At 37.6% G+C, this 18,053-nt stretch overlaps 1 pseudogene; it reads right to left on the bottom strand.

Moving 5' to 3' along the window:
* LOC122470028 overlaps positions 1 to 18,053 on the bottom strand; it is a 110,883-nt pseudogene that overhangs the window by 75,207 nt on the left and 17,623 nt on the right.

Below are 18,053 nucleotides of genomic sequence, written 5' to 3'. Positions count from 1 at the left end.
AAAGCTTTTACACGGTGAAGGCAACCATCAATAAAACAAAAAGACAGTGCACCAAATGGGAGAAGATATTTGCAAATGATGTATCTGTTAAGGGTTAGTATCCAAAATATATAATGAACTTAAAGTACTTAGCCCTAAAACCCAAATAATCCAATTAGAAATGGGCAGAGGTGGCTGGCTTGCTCAATTGGTAAAGCATGTGAGTCTTAATCTCGGGATCATCAGCTTGAGCCCCATGTTGGGCCTGGAGCCTACTTAAAAAAAAACAAAAAGGGCAGAAGACACGAACAGATATTTTTTCCAAAGAAAAGATACATATGGTCAACAAGCACGTGAAACAGTGGTCAACATCACTAAACCTCAGGGAAGTGCAAATCAAAACCACAATGAGATGTTACCTCACACCTGTCGAAATGGCTAAAATCAAATCACAAGGAACAAGTACAGGTGAGGATGTGGAGAAAAAGGAAGTTTTGTGCACTGATAGGAATGTTAACTGGCACAGCCACCGTGGAAAATAGTATGGAGACTCCTCAAAAAATTAATAGACTTGTTTTCACTACGGAGTCATTACCCAAAGAAAATGAAAACACTAATTTGAAAAGATATATGCATCCCTCTTTTTATTACAGCCCGGTTTACAATAGCCATGATTTGGAAGCAACCTAAGTGTCCACGGATAGATGAATGGATATAGAATGGATATATATAGTATGGAGTATTACTCAACCATAAAAAATAAGATAAAATCTTGCCATTTGCAACAACATGGAGGGATCTGGAGGGTATAATGTTAAGTGAAATAAGTCAGTCAGAGAAAGGCAAATACCATGTGATTTCATCATACGTGGAATTTAAGAAGAGAAAAGAAACAGAAAAAAGAGACAAAGAGAAAAAGAGCCTTATTTAAATATACAGAAAGGGTAAATATATGTGAAAGGGTTAGATGAATGGGGGGATGGGTGAAATAGATAAAGAGGATTGAGTGCTCTTATTATCATGAACACTGAGTTATGTATAGAGTTGTTGAGTCACCATATTATACACCTGAAACTAATATAAAATTGTATGTTACCTATACTAGAGCTAAAAAAAAATTAGAAAGATGTTTAAAGATGCAGGTCTCAAAAATTTCAATATATTTACTGTCTTATAAATATTCTCATGAAGAATAACTTAATAATTCTCTTTCCACGACATCTCAAAGTAGTTTGAAATGCGAATTTGGTAAAGGATAGACACTCTTTATTATTTAATACCGTAAGACTGAATTCACTTTCTTTAGAGGGATCCTGTATGTATGTTACTTGTCTTTTAAAGATTTTTTAACGTTTTTATTTTATTTTTTGAGAGACAGAGCCTGAGCAGGGGAGGGGCAGAGAGAGAGGGAGACACAGAATCGAAAGCAGGCTCCAGGCTCTGAGCTGTCAGCACAGAGCCTGATGTAGGGCTTGAACCCACGAACACTAGATCATGACCTGAACTAACGTCTGACGCTCAACCAACTGAGCCACCCAGGCATCCCTGTACGTTTCTTGTCTTTATTTGTCCTTTATGGTATAAATGTTATAAACCCCTTGACAATTAATTCATGCAAAGTTGCCTTAAATTTTTTTTTTTGTTTAAAGTTTATTTTATTTTTGAGAGAGAGAGAGAGACAGAGCGTGAGCAGGGGAGACACAGAATCTGAAGCAGGATTGTGACTCTAAGCTGTCAGCACAGAGCCCAGTGCAGGGTCGGAACTCATGAACCATGAGATCATGACCTGAGCTGAAGTCGGAGATTTAACCGACTGAGCCATCCAAGTGCCCACATATTTGTCTTTTAAAAGGCAGTAATATTATTGAAATATATGGAGTAAATGACATTATTATTTATATTATTCTTCTTGAATTGATATTTTAAGCTTTAATTAAAATAAAAAGTCATATTTAAAATTTAAAAAAACATGTTTTGCATAATTATTTGTCTTTTTAACTCACATAATAAAAGTGGATCAGGAAAATTCTATGAAAGAAAAGGAAAATTTGCTTTCACGTGATGTCAGTGAAAGATTATTCTCATTATATTATACAAATATTCAGTTTGTTTTCTGCCCAAGCTATTTTAAATAATTACATTTTTACCATTGTTTTAGCAGATTTAAATTCCTTGCTTTATCAATTTAATGATGGGCACTATATTCAGTAACTACTAATTAATTATACTTAGAAGTGTAAATGATATAAAGTTGTCTTAGTTGTCTTTGTGCTAGGGCAAAACACCTTTGACTGGATGGCTTAAAGAAGATATTTATTTCTCACAGTTTTGGAGGATGAGAAGTCCAAGGTCAAGACGCCTGTGGTTCCGGAAGCGAAAGTTCAGATAAACATAGTGAAGGGAAATAAAAGAAATCTCAGAATTTAAGTTACTACAAAAATGAGGGAAAAAAAAAAGAAAACAAACAACCAAGTCTGGGGACTAGGGGCAGATCCAGCCCAAAAAGTTGTTCAGAAAAATAATTTCACGTAAAAACCAGCAACAGGGAAGGATCAAGGCACAATTACATTCTCAAGTATCATCAACAATAACATCATAAATAGAAAAGCATACCAACAGAAGGACATGTTTACAAAATAATTCAAAACCGCAGCTTACAATTTCAAAACTAGATATAATATGGTAGGGAAATTATAATATGTGAACTAGCATCAAATAAAAAGGAGTGAAATTCAGAAGTGAGAGAGTCTACCTCAAGAAAAACCTAGAAATAGAAGAAATAAACCACGTCCAAAATGAAGCCTAAATTAGAAAGAAAATATGAGCTGAAACATAACAGATCCTGTCCTTAGAGAAAGAGACAGTGAAAGGAATTGAGAAGAAAACATTCTAAAAATAAAAAGAAATGGCGATACCCATTCTGGCCAACACGGAGTAAGTAAGACCAGGTACTCTCCCACTCGAAAAGTTTTAATATGGACAAAATGTGTTGGAAAATAGTTTTCAAGACTTTGGACAAGAGAAAATGGAGAGTGATGCCAGAGCAAGAACCAATGTGTTGTGCATGCTTTGCCTGTTAGGAAAACTCTTTTCTAAAATATTGCCGGCTATAGAATAACCACCCTGGAAAGACAAGAGCCGACTGCTCCATATGAAATAAAGGAATGTGTTTATACCTTAAGACAGAAATTAAGAGTCACAAAAATTTCCCTAATAAAAACTGACAAAACTTTTTATTATAAGCTTGGAAAATAAATTATATGTTGGCAAATATATAATTGGACAATATAATATATATATTGGCAAATAATTATATAAGGATCAACTTGTAGAATTTATCTAGTGGAAGCAAATCATTAGAATAATTACATGTGTTAACTAATTAGGTTTAAAATTTTAAGTCTTAATTGTCTACTCTCTGGTCACATCCAGTTTAGAATAATATAAGAACATAACACTTAATTTTTGAAGGGCTTGAGTTTTTGTTTTTAAATATTTCATGAAATGTGTGATTATTTTGAAGTTTCTATTTCTCTATATTAATTTCATGGGTCAAATGTACTGTCAGTATTTCCGTGAATAATTTAACATCACGAAAATGTTCCAGTAAGTTGAATTTTAATAACGGATGTCTTTTTAAAGCAACTGTCTTGCAAACCTCAGGAAATGCTCCACTGCATATCATTTGGACTTAAAGATGCCACCTCTGATCTGCAGGTGCCAGTTTTAAATAACATCTCTTTGGGGCTCCTGGGTGGCTCAGTGGGTTAAGTGTCCGACTCTAGATTTTGGCCCAGGTCATGCTCTCGCTGTTGGTGGGTTCCAGCCCCACATCGGGCTTTGTGCTGTCAGTGCAGAGCCTGTTTGGGATTTTCTCCCCCCCCCCCCCCCGCCTCTCTCTGACCCTCCCTTGCTCTCTCTCTCTCTGTCTCTCAAAAAGAAATGAATAAACATTAAGAATATAAATATCATCTCTTTGACTATACTGATTATGTTGCTCTGTGACATAATACTAAATATGATTTCCAAGATCCTTAATTGACTGTCCTTGGACAACAATAAAATCAAGTGAATTTATTAAGTCATTTTTGATTACTTGGGCATTTCTGAGGTTAAGAGGTTAAGGTAGATAGAAAAGTGCAAATACTGATTAATGTACTATACTGCCCATGGACACATTTTATTTTCTTTTTGTCAATCTCCAACTTAATGATAAATTAAAGTAGCAGGTGCTCTTACGATAAAGTGATAAAATGAATACATGACATGTGAACTAAAATGGAAAATTTAAATAATGTCATTTCACCATGAAATTGATAGCGTATGTGGAAGTACATAAATATAAAAGTGTTTTTACAGGTTTTAAAAATTAAGAATTAGAGCGACAAGAAAACCAATAGATCTGGAAGAAATTTCTCTCTGCTGCTTGGACGCCATGGGTCCCTTCCATCAGCAAAAACTTCACTTCCTGAATCGCTCACTTTTTTTAGCTTCCATGCTGATTTTTGCCATTCGATTCATATGTTTAAAAATGATCTTTTCTGAAAAAGTTAGAGTCCTCATAACTATTGTTATTTGATTCTGTTTGTTTTAAACATTGCCACTCTGATGAATTAAAGCTAAAACTTAAATGCATACGACCTCATAGCCATCTATTTGTGTAATTAAAAAAAAAAAAACCTCATTTGAAAGGATATTTTTTTAATTTTTTTTAACGTTTTATTTATTTTTGAGACAGAGAGAGACAGAGCATGAACGGGGGAGGGGCAGAGAGAGAGGGAGACACAGAATCGGAAACAGGCTCCAGGCTCTGAGCCATCAGCCCAGAGCCCGACGCGGGGCTGGAACTCACGGACCACGAGATCGTGTCCTGAGCCGAAGTCGGACACCCAACCGACTGAGCCACCCAGGCGCCCCTGAAAGGATATTTTTGACATTACCTTCTCAATTTGAGTGTGAGGGACTTGTTTACTATTTTGACTGGTTTCACGGGTATATATACATGTCAAAATTCTTCACATAGTGTATTTTAAATATATACAGTTTATTGTATGCCAATTACACCTGAGTTAAATTTTTTAAAAGTGCCATATGCTTGCATCAGTTTACAATAACATTAGGCAGATATTAGTATTTTGAAGTCCACACATATTTTATTCCTTTGGGATATCTCTGTAGCACTTGATTGAAAGTTGTAGATTAAATATCAAGCAATTGCAGACAGTAACGATTCATATGTATTTTCTGCCTCTCATTATTTCTTTGGTACCATATGCATTTAGGTTTTTGGTTGATTTTTGCTAATGAAAAGATCAGATAAATAAAACCATTTTTATTCTTGGAAATGCTCTTCAGAGTAATATACTATGCTGCTCTGTCTTGTTTTCCCTAGAAACTGTTGAAACGAAACAGTTTCTCATGTAAGGAAAAGAAAATGAAGACATTATTTTACGCCTTAAAGAAGAAATACACGGTCTTTCATGAATATGAGTTTTAATGACAGGTTAAATAAATAAATCCTCTTAGAAAAAAATGTTTTTAGGATTATTCTTCAGTCTGTAATGTCATCAGGAGTGAGACTTTTAAACTTTTTATTAACATAGCTATTTCTTCAATCACTATCAGTTTTCTTTTATTAAAAGGTGTTGAAAACTAGATTGCTTTAATTTCTTATATAAAGAAATGACGGGTAACAGAAATAACCATAAATTTCCCTTTTCACTTGAACTGATATTTCTTTTTTTTTTTCTTTTTAATAATGTTTATTTATTTTTGAGAGACAGAGACAGAATGTGAATGGGTTAGGGGCAGAGAGAGAGGGAGATGCAGAAACCGAAGCAGGCTCCAGGCTCAGAGCTGTCAGCACACAGCCCGACGTGGGGCTCGAACTCAGGGACCATGAGATCATGACCTGACCTGAAGTCGGATGCTCAACTGACTGAGCCACCCAGGCACCCCTTCTTTTTTATTGAGATAAAAACACACACAGTAAAATGCACAGATGTTAAACAGTTGAATGAAATATTTCAAATGTCTCTGTTCAACTTTGTCAAGATACTGAATGTTTTCCTTCCCACAGAAATTTGCCCGACCCTTTATAGTCATTTTCCTCTGTGCCCCAGAGGCAATCATTTTCCTGATCCCTTTCATCAGACATGAATTTATCTTGAAAACCTTAAATTTAATAACATCTTAGTTATTTAATGCTGTGAAAATTTGATTTCCTTCTGTAAATATGAGCTTCTTTCTTCCTTGGTGAGTTCTACCCGTTCTGCTAGTTTTTCATTACAGCTAAGAGTCATGAAATGACAGAAGCAATGGATCAAATGCATATATATGTATATGTAAAACTATATATAAAGTTTAGATTTATAGTTGATAGTCTCATCTTCTGAATTTAAGGGTAAATAGAAAAAAATCATTGGGGATAGTTTTGTTTGCTGAGAGTAAGCTAATGTTCATCAGAAACACGCTGTCTAAAAGACTCATCCTTTATGTCTGAGGAATAGTGTTGTAATTCTGTAATACGATGCTAAATAAAATTTGAAATTTTATAAAAGTATAAGAAAAAGAGCTAGAAAGGGAAAGCAGCAGCTTCATTTGCAATAATGTGAAAAACTATATATATATATATATATATATATATATAAACAGAAAGCTAAAGCATGAACAAATTAACTTCCGACCCCTGTGAAAGAAACGGAATTTTTAGAACCTATTAGGCTATGTGTATATATGGTATGTATATGTTTTATTTTTTTTAATTTATTTTTTTTTCAACGTTTATTTATTTTGGGGACAGAGAGAGACAGAGCATGAATGGGGGAGGGGCAGAGAGAGAGGGAGACACAGAATTGGAAACAGGCTCCAGGCTCTGAGCCATCAGCCCAGAGCCTGACGCGGGGCTGGAACTCACAGACCGCAAGATCGTGACCTGGCTGAAGTCGGACACTTAACCGACTGCGCCACCCAGGCGCCCCGGTATGTATATGTTTTAATACACAGTATGAGACTAAATGGATAGCTCTGGACCGGATATTTGCCAGAAGTCAGATACCCAAACCTGAAGTCCCTATCACACACTTGGAAATTGGGTGGGGAATTTCTATGCACTGGAGAATATCTAAAATTAAAACAAAATCCCCTTACTCCCCTTACTCATGTGATTTTGTTTTACCTTTTTAACACAATAGATGATGCTGCGTTATTGAATACCAAAATATGATATATTCTTGCTCTCACTCTGCTATCACAAGTGGGGAAAGCAAGCTCAGAAAGAAAGTTTGCACACCACTCTGGAGGATTTTTTTTTTCCTAGAGTCTACTCGGTACTCCATTTAGACATTAAAAAATATATATCATTTTTTTTTCAGAGTTGTATTCTTATGTATGTAAAGGGACTTGGATAGAAATGCTTTGTCTGTGTTTTGGGCCGGGTTGCAAACGTTAAAGCTGGTGCACCCAGTGACAATATCTATGTAACCTAAAGCAAGGAACTGGAGGTTAGCAATCTAGTTTCACCCTGCTGGTGATCACCAAGTGAAGTAAGTCCGTACTGAAGTGAGGATTTCTTTGGAAAAAGTGTTCCATGTGCCGTATGTCCCCACAGCCCTGCTGTGCTGTAGGGGGGAATAGAAGAGGCACCTTTCCCTTTGCCTTAGGCTAAGTGGATGGCTCTTCAAGGTAAACACTTACAGGATCTGACAGGTATTTCCTGGCATTTTGGCCTGAGTTGACAAAGACAAAAATTGTCGGAACTAGCCGTGGGACCAGGTGTGTGAGATTGCTTTGGGCAAAGTGCACCTGGGAGAGGAAGCCCAATCTTGAATCCTAACCAGAAAATTACCTAATGCAGTGATTTTCATGGCCTGATGATTTGACCAGCAGCATCAGTACCACAAGGAAGCTTGTGAAAAGTGCAAAGATTGAGACCCCCATCTCAGTGTTTGTATTTGTTTTTGTTTTAATTGAAAGCGTGTGATTAACAGACTTTCCAGGTGATTCTCACTCTTGGTAACACCTGAGGACCACGAGGCTGCGGAAATGCTGCTGGCCTGGCGAGGGTCTGCGTGGGGAGGCCCGCCTGTGGCCCGATGCACAGAGAGGAGACAGTAGGTTGCATCAAGAACATGGATGTCAGAAATCCAGCGGGAGGCGCTCTCCCAGGGAGGGACCCAGGGCACAAGACCCAGCAGTTGTGCGTCCACAAATTCACGAGGAATCAGCTCGAGATTACACCGCACTGGCCTTTCCCCTAATCCTACCCCAGAGCCCAACTCAACCTCGGTGATGGAGGTGGTTCTCTCTCCTGGGTACACCTCACAACCAAGGTCCTGAGGAGCTTTACAAACACTTACACATGGTAAATTGAAGTTGAAACTATGGGCGGAGTCCTGTTAATTCTGATGTAGTAAGTGGAAAATGCCCTGGGGGTAGCAGGAAGGTGACCTGGTAAAGACAGAGGAGAAAGAAGAAAATGACCTTATCCCATTCTCTGTCCATCACAGTACCCCAGCCTGAGGATGGGGTTGAGGGTAGGAGGAGGGAGCTTTACTAAACAGAGCTTTTATGTTACTAACTTCATTAATATTTTTATTCACTCAACCAATACTGGTGGAGACACTCTTGTACAGTGTTGGGGATAAGAAGTGAATAAAAAGCCAGTATCAGTGTTCTCCTGGAGCTGGCATTCCAGTTGAATAAGGGAGATAATAAACTAAGAAGAAATATTAAGTGGAGCCAGGGAATAAAGACAGCATGATCTTGCTATCACTCAGACTGGTCAGGAAATACCTCTCGGACTGAGAGGGCTGACATTGGAGAAGAAACCCAAATGAAGTCAGGCCTAAATAAATCAGAATGTTATGGCGAGTGTAAGAGTCTGACTTTTATCATCTTTGAACACCCAGGAAATCGATGGGACTTAGCCTGTGATTTCTTTCAAGGGCATGAAGAAACTGACAAAATGATTTCAGCAGGGTGTGTTGGGAAATAGTAAAGTTATGTCCTACTTACAATTTATACAATATGGCTCATTCAATAAAACTGCTGCGTATATTTGATGCACCTGCATTGTTATAAAAGAAGCCACTCTTGTTTTAAACACAAACAATAAAAAATACTCTGCTGAGGGTTTTTAAATATCTTTTTTATGACATTTGTGAAATAAGTATAAAATATTGAATTATACAGCTCCAGTCAAGTTTGTATTCATTTTATAAATAAATACTGTGTGCTTACAGTGTGCTCAGTACTATAACTATGCACTATGGGAAAAAATATGTTTTAGTCCATGCCTTCAGGAAACTCATTTACAACAAGGGGCACATTTAATGGAAGAAACTGGATCTTTTAATTCATTGCGTGATTATTTGTTAACCGTCAAGGGTTCTAGCATAAGATGACCAAAACCAAAATCGGATAAGAAAGGAAAACTTTATATCAGTGTGACCTTTTCTCCACCTTCTAGCAGTTAGCAGATAATATATATGTTACCAGGACTTTGGTACTTGATTGGAAAAACGAGACCAAGAGGGAATACTAGTAGGAGGTAAGGTCAGAGATTTATTAGTAGTTCTGAGTTTTTGAAAAGAGATGGCCTAAGGATTCATCAAGGAAACAGGAAAGTCAAGTCTGAGATTGGCAATCTCTTTATGTAAGGATCGTGGTCTTGACATTTTATGTGACTACTGTATGAAGACCAGCTTATATATGTAGTCTCTGCCCTCATGAATCTTACCATATTAAAATTAAAAAGGAAATGCTGCACATGTAGTTCATATTATGAACATGAGGTCTAGGACCAGAGTCCCTGTAATTAAATCTCAGCTGCTTTGTCCATTGGTTTTATGACTCAATTTTCTCATCTGTAAAGTGGACGTTCATAACAGTCCATAACATAACAGTTCCTACCTCTCAGTATTATGAAGATTAAATGTGTTAATACTCAGAAAGGCCTCAAGAAAATGTATGGAATATTGTCACTGTCCACTCAACATCAGCTAAGGTAACATAATTAGGATCATTTAAAAGATTAGAATGAGATGATACATTTTAATTCATCTGAAGGGTGTATCCAGGGATAAAACTTCAGACTTGGTGGACTGAGGCATGAATTGAGTTTGCCTAACAATGGAAAGAAACCAGTTTTGTTTTGTTTTTTTTGTCTAAAATTCAATGACACAATGGAAAGTAGAATGAATCTAATGAAGTTAAAAATCAGAGGAGACCACGGAAAGGTTTGAAGCATGGGATAAATCCAGTAAGATGATGCTTTTGAAAGACGACTTTGGTGTCCGTGTGGATAAAGGTTAGAATTGGACAAAGTTAGAAGTGAGGACAACAGTGAGGAAGCAATGAGATAGTTATACATAGTGACATGTTGGTGGGTTACAGAAAAAACATCCCAGAAGGTTGGGCGGGGGTGGTGGTTTGCCAGAGGTTGAGATGCAGGAGTTTATGGGGAGAGAAAAGTCACTAGTCATGACGAGATTTCTCAACCAAGCTTCTGCATGGTTACTGCTGTCTGAGGGAGTCTTGGGGGAAGCTTCAATAAGTGTCAGAAGTCGTTTTGGACCTGATAGTTTTAACTCTGACCTTACAGTTAGTTTTCTCACTCAGCCCCTCGCAACTTCCTATTGGCTGAATTGTATCTATTCTCTCCCCTACTCCTTGACACCATCTATAGATATCACTAATTACTATATGTTGAAATTCTTGGTAATACTGCTTTTTGGCCTCTGATTTTTATATCAAATTTCTCCTGCCTGTCTAATCTTTCACACTAAAGAAATTTAGAGGATTTTTACTAATGAGGAAATCGTAACATTTTTCCATCTGTGTGACTTTGAGTATGTTACTTATATAGACACGTTTTGGTTTCCTTATTTCCAACATGGAGAAAATAAAATAATAATCTCTCTCCTTGGTTGGCGAAAATTGAATAAAAAATTATGAAGTGATTAGAAATCTGTTCTGGCACAGTAGCAATGTTAGTTATTAAATATAAACATGAATGTATCTTATTTTTTAATGCAATTGATGTTATTAAGAAATTTGTAGGGGGGTGCCTGGGTGGCACAGTCGGTTAAGCATCCGACTTCAGCCAGGTCACGATCTCGCGGTCCGTGAGTTCGAGCCCCGCGTCGGGCTCTGGGCTGATGGCTCAGAGCCTGGAGCCTGTTTCCGATTCTGTGTCTCCCTCTCTCTCTGACCCTCCCCCGTTCATGCTCTGTCTCTCTCTGTCCCAAAAATAAATAAACATTGAAAAAAAAATTAAAAAAAAAGAAATCTGTAGGGGTGTCTGGGCTGGCTCAGTCAGTGGAGCATGTGACTCTTGATCTTGTGGTTGGGACTTTGAGCCCCACTTGGGTGCAGAGACTACTGAAAAAAATAAAATATTTTTGAAAAAAGAAAAAAGAAACTTGTGAAAATTTGGTAAAACCGATTTAAGCTTAAATGCTAGGGAAAGAAGCATTTAAAAATTGGATTTATACAGAACTGATGCTGCAGGATCTGAAAACAGGAGACTAAAACTACTATGGTTTGGATCACAACATAGGGGAAAAATTAAGCCAGAATCACAAATGGGTTTCATACAAGATAAATAAATGAGGAACTTTATACCCATCCTATACGTAAGCTATACATATTTCAGCCAAGGGACTTGATCTAAAATATATTAAATTTATATGATTTAATTATTATTGAAAAATTTAATGTTTATTTATTTTTGAGAGAAAGACAGAGCGTGAGTGAAGTAGGGCAGAAAGAGAGGGAGACACAGAATCTGAAGCAGGCTCCAGGCTCTGAGCTGTCTGTGCAGAGTCCAATATGGGGCCTGAACCCACCAACCGTGAGATCATGAACTGAGTCAAAGTCAGACACTTAACCGACTGAGCCACCCAGGCGCCCCATGATTTAATTATATTTTAAAGTTTATTGATTTATTTTGAGAGAGAAAGCATGAGCAGAGCAGGGGTGGGGAGTAGGGGAAGGGAGAGAGGAGAGAGGGAATCCTAAGCAGTCTCTGCTGGGAGCACAGACCTGGGGCTTGATCTCACGAACTTGTGAGATCACGACCTGAGCTGAGAACAAGAGTCGGACACTTAATCAACGGAGCCACCAGGTGCCCCTAATTTAATTATTTTTAAAATTATTGGAAATCGTAAAGAGCAAAGATCTCTCGTTCTACCACTCGCCTTTATCTGCCTCAGTCCTGTTCCATCTTTGCCTAATGTTTGTGCAAGTGGTCTTGCTTAGCGTAAAAGTGGGGTGAATTAGATGTAAACATAACAACCCAAGAAACAGTGATGCTTGACTTCTGAAACCAATTGTGCATGGAAGAATATGACAATGGAGAACGGACAGTAAACGATGCTACAGGTACAGTGAAAGGCCAGGAGTTTGTGATTAGTTCAACCTATATTCCTATCGTAACTTTCAGCTGGTTACTTACTGGCTGTGCATCTACGGGTCAGTTCATTTAACTACCGGGTCCCTCTGCTCCCTTCCATGCTCCTCCTCCTCCTCTTTCTCTCTCTTTTTCTGTGTGTTCTTTTTCCTCTGCAATGACCGTCTTGCTGAGTTGCTGAGGCAACTATGCGTACACCAAGTTTTGACAAATGGCACTTCTTGGTGATGCTAAAAGAGTTGCTTTTATTTGAAAATATGTAAAAGAAGATTTCAATGTCAAGACAGAGAAAATAGACATAAGATGAAGATTTTTCTGAAAAATATTACTCATAGATTATGTAATTGGAATACTTTTTTACAGTCTATTTTGAAAGTGTTTTTCTACATCCATCTTTCTCCCTCAAACATCCTGATGACTCATGTAGCAGAGATTTAACAATGCAAATTAGTACACAAAGATTTAATCAGAAAATTCTCTAAGCATACCCATCTATTTTATATAAGAAAGGAACACATAATCTAATTAAATGTAGAGCCAAACAATTTTTTCTTGGTTTTTTGATTTTACTGACTTCTGAACAACATAGCATTAGAGTTAGAATTAATATCACATTATAACTAAGTTAATTACAAGACCAACAATAACAACAAAACATTAGTTATAATAAAAATATTAATTCTATTTGCATTGAAAATATTGTAGTTTATTTTTTGCCTTGAACAGAATTCTAAGCGCTATAATTATTGGAAGCTTGTTTTGTCAAAAGTGGTATGAAATTTGTTTTCATTCCTTTCAATAAACACTTTGATTTGAATAGATGTAAAAAAAAATTTAATGTTTACTTATATTTGAGACAGAGAGAGACAGAGCATGAACGGGAGAGGGTCAGAGACAGAGGGAGACACAGAATCTGAAACAGGCTCCAGGCTCTGAGCTGTCAGCACAGAGCCCCACGCGGGGCTCAAACTCACGGACCGCGAAATCATGACCTGAGCCCAAGTCAGCTGCTTAACCGATTGAGCCACTCAAGCACCCCGATTGATTTGAATAGATTTTAAACAAGGTTTTGCATATATATTTTCAATATGTAAAAAATTGGATGAATACTCTGATAATAGAAATAAAAAAGTGTAATTTTGATGAAATCAAATGGAATGAAGTTGAAGCATAATATATGTGCATTTTACTGAAAATTCCCAGTTATTATGAATTTTGAGATAATTAAGCCATATAATATAAACTGTGAAGGCAGCAGCAGAAAAAAGCAATTAAACTTACTGTTGTCTACAGTGCAAAGTGTTTGCATGATTATGGGGGTTAGAATAGAGGAAGCAGGAGAGTGTTCATGGATTTCTTTTGGCTGTAGCATCTCCTCACATTTGAGAAATGAACTCTTCAGTGTGACAGTTTTCAAAGCTATTGTCTCACCATACATCTTGTCTCCTTAAGTGCCACACCACAGACAGAACTGCATTATATCCAGGGAGGATGTTATTTACTTTTACAGCAATGGTCACTCATGGTAATGCTGGCATTTGACCTCATGTGTTTTGATCCCATGTTGAGAATTATATTCTCTACAAAGTGTTAAATTTCCATAGGGCTGCCATATTTTAACTGAATGTGTTGTAGGTGAGGATCTTTTATGAGAGATTGTTGTATATTACTTTGAAGGAGAAAACAATAATCTGTTCCAAGATCAGCTGAGGTACATTAACATTTACAAGAGTTTCTTTGAGCAGATTCCGAATCCAATTGGACATGCCAAGGGGCGCCTGGGTGGCTCTGTCGGTTGGGCGTCTGACTTCGGCTCAGGTCATGATCTCACGGTTCGTGAGTTCGAGCCCCGCATCAGGCTCTGTGCTGACAGCTCGGAGCCTGGAGCCTGCTTCGGATTCTGTGTCTCCCTCTCTCTCTGCCCCATCCCCACTCATGCTCTGTCTCTCTCTGTCTTAGAAATAAATAAAACACTTTTTAAAAATTAAAAAAAATATATGTCCAATTTTAACTACCGGGTCCACACTACTGTGTGGGAAGTGGGTAAGTATGCTTGGGACAGGAGCTGGGGAAGGCTTTTACAGGGCAGATGCAGAAATAAAGCAGCTTGGCTACAGCTCTAGTGGTTGTCGTATTTGGAAAAATCTGGTGGACTATTTGTAATTAATTATCTTCAGCTTTGCTTTCCCCAGCACAAAAGCATACACAGGAATTGACTCTGGCTTAGGTTCCAGTTTGCTTACTTAAGCTACCAAGACATTAGAGCCATATAAGTCTAATTAATTACACATAAGTTGTCTAATTAACACACAGTGAAATTTTTTTAAAAGTGTATTTTTTAATTGTTGCCTTATTTTCAGTTTGGGTAATGTTTTCTTACTTCCTATTTTAAATAAAGAAACTAAACCTTATTCTCTTGGTCCGGGACTTTCTGATTTTTCTGAGAATATCCATTCAGTACATGTTTATATGGTACTCCTAATATAGATACATGACCATTAAGATTTATATGATTAAGAAATAAAACAAGTGAAAGTTTTACTTATAACTCACCTTTATTTTTTAGTGATATTAGCATATATCTAACTTAAAAGTCTGTACACGTAAAATGACTTTGAATTGGAATCTACAATATTCCATTTTAGGATAGATCAGAAATTGAAAGTAAAGACTGAAAACAAACAAACAAAACAAAACAAAACAAAAACAAAATCCATGCTGCTGAAGGGCTGATGTGTTAAGAAAAAAAGACCCAGTGAATTTTACAACGCCCCTGCCAGATTTACAGTCTTGGAGTTCACCAGTGGTGTCTCTAAAAAATAGCAGCCAATTGGCTGTGTTCTGCCTGGTTGTTTTCAACCCTTGTCCATCTTGTTCAGATAGAATGCCTGCCTGGCTTCTAGGCTTATTTTAATGCCCTTGAAATACTGAAAGTGATGGCATTCTGCAATTGCTGTCTCATTTCAGTCCAGTGATACTCAAATTTCCCACTCTTCTGATCTCTGTTCCAAGCCTAGTTTCATGACTTTTGGAAAAGAGTAAAAGGAATTCTCTTAGCACAAAGGTAGCATCACTTCCCTTTTAGCGTGATGGCCATGGTTCAGGGCTATGATTATTAATTTCATAGAGTTTTCAGTTCCTTGGTCTCCTACTTCTCAAAGTTGGAAATCATTTATGTCATGTCATTAAAAAAAATACTAACTTCCTGCATGTCTAGCAGTTACAGCACAGATCTGTGCAAATGTAAATTAAGTTTACAGTCCTCAGTGTGCCCTTTCTCCTTTTATTTTTTAGGAGAAAAAAATAAAAAGCTGGTTTCTATTTGTGCAGTGCTCAGCTCTTTGTTCTATTGTTCTTTCCTTCTCATCACTGTTAAGTGATGTTGGAAGTAATTACATCCCACCCTCTCTTTTGGCCAGGAAGCAGTTTTCAGATACAGGACAGCTTGAAAAACATTCACCATCACACGGAAATCCTGTCTCAATGATACCCTCCGTGTAGTGGTATTAGATTTTCTCCCTGTGCCTGGTGAGAGCAGCTCAGACTACCTGGTTAATCATCTCATGCCTATTAATGTGTTAGCCACACAAATGTGTCTTTATCCTACATTTTATATCCCAAATCAACCTGCCACCCCTGAAACACCTCTAGATCACATTACTGTCTCCCCGGTCTCAATTCCTATAGTGCTTATGTCTGGTGACATTCGGTTTCCCCCTGTGATATATTCACAGGTGTGGAAGATGTCTGGGCAAATGATATCCCAAGACTTCTGTAAAAAAGAGCTACTTCTTAAAGATCCATATGGCTCCTGGAGCTGAGTTATTTGTAAAGTGTTTTGTACAGAGTGTCTCCTAATACATTTTCAATTGAATTTAATTGCACTCAGGAAGCATGGTGTTTTTAATATCACTCAGTGGGAACTAAACATTAGAAGTAGGTTAATAAATGAAAATGCCCAAGGCAGTGTTAATTTCCCCTTCCTTCGGGCAATGTGCAAATTCTGCCCTTAATCATATTTTATTGTGCTTGACTATTTGTTTTGGTTTTCCCCAATGGACGGTGAATTTCTGGAGGACATGAGACTGGGGCCTGATTTCTTCTTCTCTCTCTCTGTTTTCTCTTTCTTTATTTCTATATTCATTCTGCACACTGGCACACTGCCTACATGAATTTAGTGTTAAATGCCTCTTGAATGAATGATTGATTTAAATTTTAAGCATGAGTCTAAATATTTAAGTTCTCACTGTGCGTTCCATCTGTCATGCCTTTGTTTACAACTGAGAGAAGACCCAGTCAGCAGCACAATTATTAATAAACACAATGTCTCTTTGCTTCTGTCCTCACCTGGATAAATCTGAGTTGGAAAACCTGGCAAGTGACAAATAGAACAAGAGGTGGTCCTTGTCATTCTCCTGAGATTATGGATTCTAGAGACTACTGGAATCTATGGGGGATTCTCTTTTTCTTTAAATCTGCTCCACTCTCCTCGGGTCTTTTTATGTCTTCCGAGGGAGGACAGATCGCCAATCACCACACTTCATTCTCTTATTCGCGTAACAAAGGTTTATAGAATTTCTAGTATTGGCTAGCTGTTATATGGGTCGGGGGGTGACAGCTAGTTTATAACAAGACAATGGTGTCCTCTGCTGTCATGGTCAGTGTAGGTTAGTGACAACCCACATATTTCTGTGGCTCGGTTTATCAGGCTATTACATTACGGCAACAGATACCAGCTCTTTGAAGCAGGTAATAACATCCATATTTCACACAGGAAAAAAGTGAGTCCAAAAGAGTTTCGCAGACTGGGTCATGGCAGAATACCCGGTTGCTCTGATTTGACTTCTAACCAGTGGAAATTCTGTTTTATTTTATTTCATTACACGATGCCACTTCAGTTTCATGACTGTTTCCTTCAGAGGCTATTGTAGTCTTTTACCATTTTTACTTTCCCATAGTTGGACTAATTTTTATGAGTTGGTACTTTTTCCCCCAAAATTCCTTGTCTTTAATTGTGTTCTGAATGCCTATGTTAATAGATATTTGAGATGTATGGATGAGTGAAAACAAACAAGCAAATGACAAATAGACAATCAGGTGAATACAAGGATTTAAAAGAAAAATCCACATCAATACATACTATAATAGATGCATAGAGGAGTAAAACAAACACTGACCGGATATGATGTTAATTGAAAAGTAGTAGCAACGACAGTGACTTCACCACGAAGAAATGAATGAATGTATGCCATTTGCGGTCACTGCTTCATTTTATCCTCACTCAACCTTGTGCTATTAGTATTGTGATTCTCACTGGCTTCCTAAGAATCTTGACGATGCAGAGATCTTAGTTTACTCGTTTTAACAAAGCCTACAATATGAATAACCACAGGGGTGCCTGGTAGGCTCAGTCTGTTAAGCATCTCGATTTCACCTCAGGTCACGAACTCCTGGTTCTGAGATCAAGCCCCACGTGGGGCTCCGCACTGACAGTGTGAAGCCTGCTTGGGATTCTCTCTCTCTTCTCTCTCTGCCTGTCCCCCCCTCGTTCTCTCTGTCTCTGTCTGTCTCTCAAAATCAATAATAATAAAACAAAAAGAATAATGACAGCACCTCAAACCTTTGGTACAAGTAATATTTATTAAGGGATTTTAAGACTCAG

This window comes from Prionailurus bengalensis, chromosome D3, assembly GCF_016509475.1.
Source record: "Prionailurus bengalensis isolate Pbe53 chromosome D3, Fcat_Pben_1.1_paternal_pri, whole genome shotgun sequence".
Classification (NCBI taxonomy): Eukaryota; Metazoa; Chordata; class Mammalia; order Carnivora; family Felidae; genus Prionailurus; species Prionailurus bengalensis.
The sequence above is the reverse complement of the archived record's forward strand: the minus strand, read 5'-3'. Positions and strand labels throughout refer to the sequence as shown.